Source organism: Schistocerca nitens, chromosome 8 (assembly GCF_023898315.1).
Source record: "Schistocerca nitens isolate TAMUIC-IGC-003100 chromosome 8, iqSchNite1.1, whole genome shotgun sequence".
Lineage (NCBI taxonomy): Eukaryota > Metazoa > Arthropoda > Insecta > Orthoptera > Acrididae > Schistocerca > Schistocerca nitens.
In genome coordinates, this window is record NC_064621.1 from 451,915,462 (window position 1) to 451,925,037 (window position 9,576).

The 9,576-nt window shown below is 40.0% G+C and overlaps 3 non-coding genes across 3 annotated transcripts; 1 reads left to right on the forward strand and 2 right to left on the reverse strand.

The window, feature by feature from the left end:
* Window positions 1-7,297: 7,297 nt before the first annotated feature.
* On the reverse strand, window positions 7,298-7,371 carry Trnas-cga (transfer RNA serine (anticodon CGA)). Its single transcript has one exon. It is a non-coding gene; the product is annotated as a tRNA-Ser (tRNA).
* A 228-nt stretch (window positions 7,372-7,599) lies between these two features.
* Trnas-cga (transfer RNA serine (anticodon CGA)) lies at window positions 7,600-7,673 on the reverse strand. Its single transcript has one exon. It is a non-coding gene; the product is annotated as a tRNA-Ser (tRNA).
* Window positions 7,674-8,540: 867 nt separating this feature from the next.
* Window positions 8,541-8,614, forward strand: Trnas-cga (transfer RNA serine (anticodon CGA)). The gene has a single exon. It is a non-coding gene; the product is annotated as a tRNA-Ser (tRNA).
* The last annotated feature ends 962 nt before the right edge of the window (window positions 8,615-9,576 follow it).

Consider the following 9,576-nt stretch of genomic DNA (forward strand, 5'->3'; position numbering starts at 1 on the left):
CGAGCCGCGGCTGGCGGTAGACTTAACCTTGACATCGCGCACCCAGGTCAGCCCCTCGTCCAGTGACTCAGCGTATTTTGGTAATTCCACAGCCGTTATCTCATTAAATATTACCCTTTCAAGCTATTTTCACCACATTCCTCGAACCCTATTTATATATTCTTATTCACCCAGACGTGGTTCGACACCTACATGTATACGTCATTTTGTTTGTATCAAATTCCGTTTCTTAAATTTAAATTAGTAGTGAAACTACGTTATTATATGACGGGTTTTGTAGCCTTTCTTGTCTTTTTGGACAGCAGGTCATCTGCAAAGTCGTCAGGAAGAAAATTCTTTGTGCACGACTGAAGTGATATTTCGTGGAGGGCGGTTATGTTACTACTCTGTGCTTGGTGTAACCACTACCCGGGTTATAGCAATGGTGAAAGAATTTTCTTCGTCACTACTTTGCAGATGAGATGCTGTCAAAAACGACAAATAAGGGCGCAAAACCTCATCTATAATAACGTAGTTTCACTAGCAGTGTAATTTTGTGGAATTACAGCTGACCCAAAGAAGATGATACACGGGTATCAAACCATGCCTGGGTAAATAAAAAGAAGGAGTGTTGCATAAGGTGGATTTTCAAAACAACGCAAATTTTAAATCGCAAAAACGATAAAAAATGTGAAGAGAAGCTTCAGACCTTAATAAGATGATGTTTTCATAACACTACGTAACTTCCATTTTCTGTTTTCCTTTAGGCTAACAGGATGTGAGGGATTAACATCGAGCAAAGCAAAATAGATAACAATACTGTAGATTGTTATACAGGCAGCTATTGAGAAACAAGTTGTTGGTTGAACACTTTGAATGCATAGAAGAAGATACAAGATGTGTAAAAAGAAAGATAAACACTGAAAACGCTTAGTGTGTCGCGCGGGACGAAAACTTACCGTTTATATGACTGACTCCCTGTCAGGACGAGAATGACAGGTAGCATCAAATGTTGTTCAAAATTGTTCAAATTGCTCAGAGCACTATAGGACGTTACATCTGAGGTCATCAGTCCCCTAGAACTTAGAACTAGTTAAACCTAACTAGCCTAAGGACATCACACACATCCACGCCCGAGGCAGGATTCGAACCTCCGACTGTAGCTGTCCCGCGGTTCCGGACTGAAGCGCCTAGAACCGCCCGGCCACCGTGACCGGTGAATGTTGTCATGAACGTGTCTTTGTACTCAGTTTGTTGGTCTGATTAATTATGAAACATACTATTCATGTGTGTAATAAGGATTCAAAGACTCCACCTAATCGAATAACAGCATTTGTGCTGAAGCTTCCCAAAGTGCTAAGTTTTTACTATATGAAATGCGATGTGTACTATGGCTGTTTTTGACTGCCTTCTGTTTGTATACTGCAGAACTTTTAGCAAGATAGAGCTATTGCACTGTTGTATGCAGAGATGTTTCACAGGGGAAATATTCCCAGTTATTCGATTTTACAGCAACTGAGAGGAAACACTGAGAGAATAAATGGTTCAAATGGCTCTGAGCACTATGGGACTTAACATCTGTGGTCATCAGTCCCCTAGAACTTAGAACTACTTAAACCTTACTAAGCTAAGGACTTCACACACATCCATGCCCGAGGCAGGATTCGAACCTGCGACCGTAGGTGTCGCGCGGTTTCGGTCTGAGCGCCTAGAACCTCTCGGGCACCGAGGCCCGCGCTTTTCCCACAGCACTCGAATGACTACCATACGGTTGTGCCCTCCAGATACACATTCACAGAAATTTCTTCTTCAGTTTGCAGCCGACTTTAATACTAGCAGACCTCTCTTGGCTGACATTGCTCTATTTACCTATCGGCTATCGCAATCTGTCTTTTGTGTACTCTACGCTTCGTTTGCCATGGGCTATTTTGCTTCCAAACTGGCAGAATTTCTTAGCTTCATCTATTTTTCGGTCCACAATTTCGATGTTAAGTTTTTCGGTAGTATCATTTTGGTCGCTTCTCATTACTTTCGCCTTTGTTATTTTTACTCTCAGTGTTGCACTATACTTAAATTCCAGCTTTTTAAATTTTCTGATGTACCTGTCCGGTTAAGGGATCTAACATTCAACGCTCCGACTTGCAGGAGGCCCATTATGTTTCTCCTGATGACAACATCCCCCTCAGCATTCTCCGCAAAAGATCCGAATGAGGTACTACTGTACCTCCGGAATGTTCTGTACCCACTAGACTGTTTAGTTCAATAGGTCCTGTAGTTCTTCTGCACGTACCTGAGGATCGCGAAGTGATCAGCGAAATGTATAATTGGTATTCTTTCACCGTGAATTCTAACCCAGTTGTTGAAAATCTGCTAGTTAGATTGAGCTGCTGAGGCGAAAGAATAAATTCCACTTAAATATTATTTAATCAGAGCACTTCGTTCTTATATTCCATTCTCGCTGTTCACACCTTGTTCTTGTACGAATTGTGCGTTTTCAGGCTGTCCGTAAAGCGTATTCTATTTTTCTCAAAGTTTCATTCATAATGCAGAATTTTACATTGTCAAACGCTTTTTCAGGTCAATACATCTTATGAACGTGTCTTGATTTCTCTTAAATTTTGCTTCCATTATCGATCTCAACGTCAGAACGTCCTCTGACAATTTCGAAAACCATACTGATCGTCATCTTAAAAATCCTCGGTTTTCTTTTCCACTCCAGTGCAAGGTGTGAAAATTGGATGCCGACCGTCCACTCTTAGCACAATCGGTTGTCACTGAAGATGAAATGCTCGCCAGCGTTGTGACTGCTTTATGATGAAGTTAGAGGCCTTGTCAGTAAACGAGAGCTGCAGCCATCTGCAGAACATCGTTTATAGTTTATGCGATGGACTTTCAGTGTTGTAGCCTGTAACAAGCCACTGTTACCAATTCTGGTGCCATTTGCCGGTGAAAATGCTAGTACTCGAGATATTTTTGTGAAATTTGTGGTATCTTCCTCTGGGTTTGTCAGATAACGGTGGCACCAGCTCTTCCTGATGCGCCGGCAAGAGTGACAGAAGGAGTTAAAGCGGGAGGGAGAGAGAGAATGAGAGAGCAATGTCCACACTTACATTATTACTAAAGCCCGTAGCTGCTAATACATACGTAAAAATGTTTGATAATTTAGGCTATAACTGAAAGTGTCTGCCTATAGCAAACAGAATTTTTAATCGAATTTCTCGTATTTTTTCTGAAAAACTCGTACTCCTCAAAAGCCTTTTTAATTGAAGTCTGATTGATGTTAAGGATTACAAATTTAAGCCAGTACCAGCATTGCCAGATTCGATAATACAGTAGAGAAATCCTCTGATAATTCGACACATGAAATAGAATTGAAATGCAACGCGTTTAACCACAACTTATTATGAGAGGGTGGAACCAAACGTATTATTTTGTGTATTCTTGGACTGCTATTTTGTCAAGAGGAGACGATAAATGTGTATTATATATCATACCTTAATTTTCACAAATATGTAGTATAGCTGACTAAAATTTGGACAAATAACTTTTGTCTACAAAGCTTGTAAAGAAATCGTTCATATCTTAAAAACGAGTCTTCACTTCCTTGTAGAATACTTATTATTTACCTTTTGGTTTTAGGGATTACACAGATTTTGTGGAAAATGGTGACATTTCTCTACTTAAAATTCGGAACATTATTTAAAAACAGATGAAAAATTTATGGCTGTAGCACAATAGCCAAAACGCGTATATATACTTACAAAATAATGAAACAGCCTTTGGAATTCACCTCTTCAGCAGCAACTATTCCATTAAAAGCATTCAAGAAACTTGATGATCTTAAATTATGGACCATTATGGACAAAAGTGCAGCCTTATAAACTAACTAGAGGAAATACATCGACGAAAACATAAAAAGATACAAAACAGAACTTACGTCTAACTATGAACCAGTTAGACGCAACACATATTTTATTATCTGCAGAAATGTTATTACTTAATATGATAGTTATGTATGCAGTCAGACGCTGGTCGAGGATGAGCATCGTTTGCTGAAAGGGTGATTAACAACACATGCCATGCTGTCTATGCAAATGGGATGTGACCACGTAACCTATAGAAACAAAACATTACCGACTCCTGCTAGAATTCTTCGAAGTGAAGGACAACAGCGATAGGGGAAGCAATGCCTTGAATGAAGTTATCGAACTTAAAAACACACAACCATTTAAACGATACTTACATTATCACTTTCTACAGTGATATGTCATACCATTTGCAATGTTTACAGCTCCTTTTTTAATCTTTTATTTTATTTTATCATAAAACTTTGGTACTTTTTTTGAAATTAAACTTTTAGTCATTTTAAAATCGTGGTCAGCGCTACATACTATTATGATATATACAAACATTTAATATTTTAAATTGTATTTGTCTGACTTTCCATGTTGTAATCAATGTGTTAGGGACAAATAAATAGTTTCCCATTCACTTTTTCCATGATGCAAGGGTCACGCATTATCACATTTATATACTACCACTAACAGCTGGTATCAAACAACAACTGCTGTGGTGACTTTTTAGGTAACATGATACATTCATTTATAGTCTCTTTAATTTACTTTGGTGATCGACGTATTTAAGGTGCTGTCTCTTAAGAAGTTGACCATCAGTATTTTGACCTTATAGTGCTATGAAGTTGTAGGCATATTATATTCATTTCTTGTTTTATGCCAGAGTTGCAGTTGTAAAAGTACTTAAGGTTTATAGCGTCTTCTTCGTGTCTCATTTAGACCGAACATATTTTATTTAATTTCAAAGTATCCTCGGTGGTCACTTTAACTACTGACCTTTTTTAAAAGGTCGTCAAGAAAGTAAACAGTTTTCATGTTTTACATTACTACTATTGAATAGTATCAACTTAAAATTATTACTCACAGTCCCTTCTTCCTTCCTAATGTCTTTCCTCAGAGAGGTGTCTGGTTTACAGAACAATGCACTTTACTGATACTGGATATAATTATATTTGCATGTAGTGCAGACTCACTTACACCTTCTGTTCTCTGTTTTGATGTTTGTTTTCCGTGAAACTGGAAGCATGTGCTGTCCCTCTACTTGTGAATAAACACTTGGAGAGTAAATCCAAACAGAAAACGTAATCACAACGAAGACAGACAATAGAAGTACAGTAGCTTTCGTGGAGAAACGAGAATACCACAGCAAAACACTAGAATTAATTAATAGAATTATGTCACAAAAAGTCAACAAACATGTTCAATACAAAAATGAAAGATGTGCTGAAGACTATGGACCACACGCTTGACGAGAGATAAAAAGCTCATATGGCATGTGTGAAACTTAATGCCCCAAAACTCAGGAGTCAATAAAAAATTCACAAAGTAAATTCACCAGGGACATCAGGTGTATATTACAGAAATCTACCCCCATATATTCTGGCCAGTCATACGTTAAGCACACTTACACAACTGCACAAAACACAACACTGCAGAACACTGAACAACAATGTAGAACTATTAAACCACATAGGTCACATATATATATCCCACATACAGATATGCTGATCTCATAATTTCATATTTGAATATTTCTTGGGGTACTTCGTCAAGCCAAGAAGAGTGTAACACGAAATCTAACGTCTATTCTTCAGAGACCAGTTTAAGGAACAGAAGATACTAACTTCTGTTTTTCAGCACAATTTTTCTTTAAAGATTTTTCTCGTAATATACCTCTTTTAGAACCAGCAAATAATTTTATGGAATATTTGCCAGAAATAAGAATAATTTACTTAAGATTGAATTGCAAGTTATATGTTTTTTTTTCTATTGATATTTTGTTCATTTCTAACCATTTCTCGACTTATTGCACCATATTCAGGAAATAATTGATTAGCATGTACAAGGGAGACTAATTCTTAGGTAAACAGACATTTTTAGTAAAGATTAAATCCGCTTGCATAATACATTCTGCAACAAAACCTTTTTTTAACATTGTTAACTACACATTATGCAATGTTTGATATCAAACATAATAAATAATAAAAATACATAACATTACAGTGTTACAGGTTATACAGTTGTGATGCCATACAGGTCGAGAACTCTCTGAGTGCTAATAACTTATGTTGCACAACAAAGACGGTTTACTTTGTAGATTACACTTTGAGCAATGAAAATAATAGTCACAGTACATAATGAAAATACACTAGCTGACAATATTACAATTTATTTTCTTATAATACTAAAGTTTATAAGGGAAGCAAGGTAGGAACATGGCTGGTCTGAGTGGCTGAGCGGTTCTAGGCGCTACAGTCTGGAACCGCGCGACCGCTTCGGTCGCAGGTTCGAATCCTGCCTTGGGCATGGATGTGTGTGATGTCCTTAGGTTAGTTAGGTTTAAGTAGTTCTAAGTTCTAAGGGACTTATGACCTCAGCAGTTGAGTCCCATAGTGCTCAGAGCCAGACAGGTAGGAACATGTCATTCTGTTGTGTTTCATTTTTACATACCAGTGTTCATTGTGATGGTCTGTGGGAATATGGCTGGTTCACTGCATCATGTGAAGCTTAGAAATGGTGATATTCTCAGTTTTAACTGATCATTTACAACCAGCTGGAGATTTAGAGTAAATATTTCTTTACCTCAAGTGCTTCTAATGAGCTTAGTTTCTAATGGACTTGTTATTTCTGTCCTTTCTTCGGTACATGTTCAACAAAGGTGAAGTCTAACTTACATAATATCCAGCTGTGTTCATGTTCAATCAGCGCAATTGCTATTGTCCTGAATGATTGACCAGTATATAGTTTGTTGGAGTAAGTACAAGTGATTTTGAAAACACCACTGACATTTAATAAATTTGTTTTGTCCTTGCTGTTGAATACGGTTTGAACTGTAGTCTTTCTTACATAAAAGTTTGGCTCTGAGCACTATGGGACTTAACTTCTGAGGTAATCAGTCCCCTAGAACTTAGAACTACTTAAACCTAACAAAACGAATGACATCACACACATTCATGCCCGAGGCTGGATTCGAACCTGCTACCGTAGCGGTCGCGCGGTTCCTGGCTGAAACTTCTAGAACCGCTCGGCCAACACAGCCGGCAAAATTGAGTTTTAAAACTGCGTGATTTGAGAGTTTTAGCCGATTTGTCAGACAGGTTTCCAAAATATGGAATAGTACACCAGTTGGTTTTCGATATGACTGTTGTAAAGAGGGCATACATTGATAGGGATTTAAGACGATGCAGCATGGAATGGAAGGAAGCATATTTGTATGTTAAACTTCCTGGCAGATTAAAACTGTGTGCACCGACCGAGACTCGAACTCGGGACCTTTGCCTTTCGCGGGCAAGTGCTCTACCACCTGAGCTACCGAAGCACGACTCACGCCCGGTCCTCACAGCTTTACTTCTGCCAGTATCTCGTCTCCTACCTTCCAAACTTTACAGAAGCTCTCCTGCGAAACTTGCAGAACTAGCACTCCTGAAAGAAAGGATACTGCGGAGACATGGCTTAGCCACAGCCTGGGGGATGTTTCCAGAATGAGATTTTCACTCTGCAGCGGAGTGTGCGCTGATATGAAACTTCCCGGCAGATTAAAACTGTGTGCACCGACCGAGACTCGAACTCGGGACCTTTGCCTTTCGCGGGCAAGTGCTCTACCACCTGAGCTACCGAAGCACGACTCACGGCCGGTCCTCACAGCTTTACTTCTGCCAGTATCTCGTCTCCTACCTTCCAAACTTTACAGAAGCTCTCCTGCGAAACTTGCAGAACTAGCACTCCTGAAAGATAGGATACTGCGGAGACATGGCTTAGCCACAGCCTGGGGGATGTTTCCATAATGAGATTTTCACTCTGCAGCGGAGTGTGCGCTGATATGAAACTTCCTGGCAGATTAAAACTGTGTGCACAGACCGAGACTCGAACTCGGGACCTATGCCTTTCGCGGGCAAGTGCTCTACCACCTGAGCTACCGAAGTACGACTCACGCCCGGTCCTCACAGCTTTACTTCTGCCAGTATCTCGTCTCCCACCTTCCAAACTTTATAGAAGCTCTCCTGCGAAACTTGCAGAACTAGCACTCCTGAAAGAAAGGATACTGCGGAGACATGGCTTAGCCACAGCCTGTGGGATGTTTCCAGAATGAGATTTTCACTCTGCAGCGGAGTGTGCGCTGATATGAAACTTCCTGGCAGATTAAAACTGTGTGCACCGACTGAGACTCGAACTCGGGACCTTTGCCTTTCGCGGGCAAGTGCTCTACCACCTGAGCTACCGAAGCACGACTCACGCCCGGTCCTCACAGCTTTACTTCTGCCAGTATCTCGTCTCCTACCTTCCAAACTTTACAGAAGCTCTCCTGCGAAACTTGCAGATCTCATTCTGGAAACATCCCCCAGGCTGTGGCTAAGCCATGTCTCCGCAGTATCCTTTCTTTCAGGAGTGCTAGTTCTGCAAGTTTCGCAGGAGAGCTTCTGTAAAGTTTGGAAGGTAGGAGACGAGATACTGGCAGAAGTAAAGCTGTGAGGACCGGGCGTGAGTCGTGCTTCGGTAGCTCAGGTGGTAGAGCACTTGCCCGCGAAAGGCAAAGGTCCCGAGTTCGAGTCTCGGTCGGTGCACACAGTTTTAATCTGTCAGGAAGTTTCATGTCAGCGCACACTCCGCTGCAGAGTGAAAATCTCATTCTGGAAATATTTGTATGTTGTTGGATTTGTAAACATGAAAGTATTATGGTGTCTGTTGTTACTGGTTTTCTGTAAATTTTGAAACTACTTGTATCTGTAGTGATATCTGTGTTGATGTCTAAAACGTTAACAGATTTTTTTCACATTTCTCCATGAAAAACCGTACATTTAGTTTAGAGTTTACATGTTCCTTGGATGTGTTCAGCTGTCCTTGGTAACTAGTCCACAGACACAGAACCAAAATTTGATATTACCAGTGAGATGTTCATTCTGTAAGAAATCCTTTTCGAAATGGTCCATGAAAATTTCTTCTAAAGGTGGACTGAACGGAGACTATTGCCAAGCCATCTACCTGTCTGTATACAATACATTTCAACTGAAAGAAATTTTGTTGTAAACATGTTTTCTACTTGTGCAGGGTTGACAACTGACGTCGGTAGTACACTAATGGTCTCCTTTGTCATGATATAATGTTTTCTTATAGGGAAACAGTCTACCCAGGTAACTGACATACATAAAGATACTCTCCTACCGATGTTTTTCATGCATAAGAGACGTGATTTATACATTACAGCGCCTGACAAAGAAAGTGAAGCACCATGAAGAAATAATCGTACAATGTACGTATACACATTTGATGGATATATAAATGATTCGACTTGTAATTCTCTCTGATATCAGGAACGCCCACTAGAGTATATGAGCGCTGTTCGTGTTTAGTGTGATTACCAGGCCTGGTAGAGTATGAAACAGCGTGTGAACAGCGTCAGATGTTGTGTGATCACTGCGTAGTGCACAGAAAGGCCGAGGACTCGTGAGAGACAACATTGCAAAGGAGCATTGTGGGGCTCCACTTCGCTGAGGGGGGATTCATGCAATATCAAGATTTTGCGGCC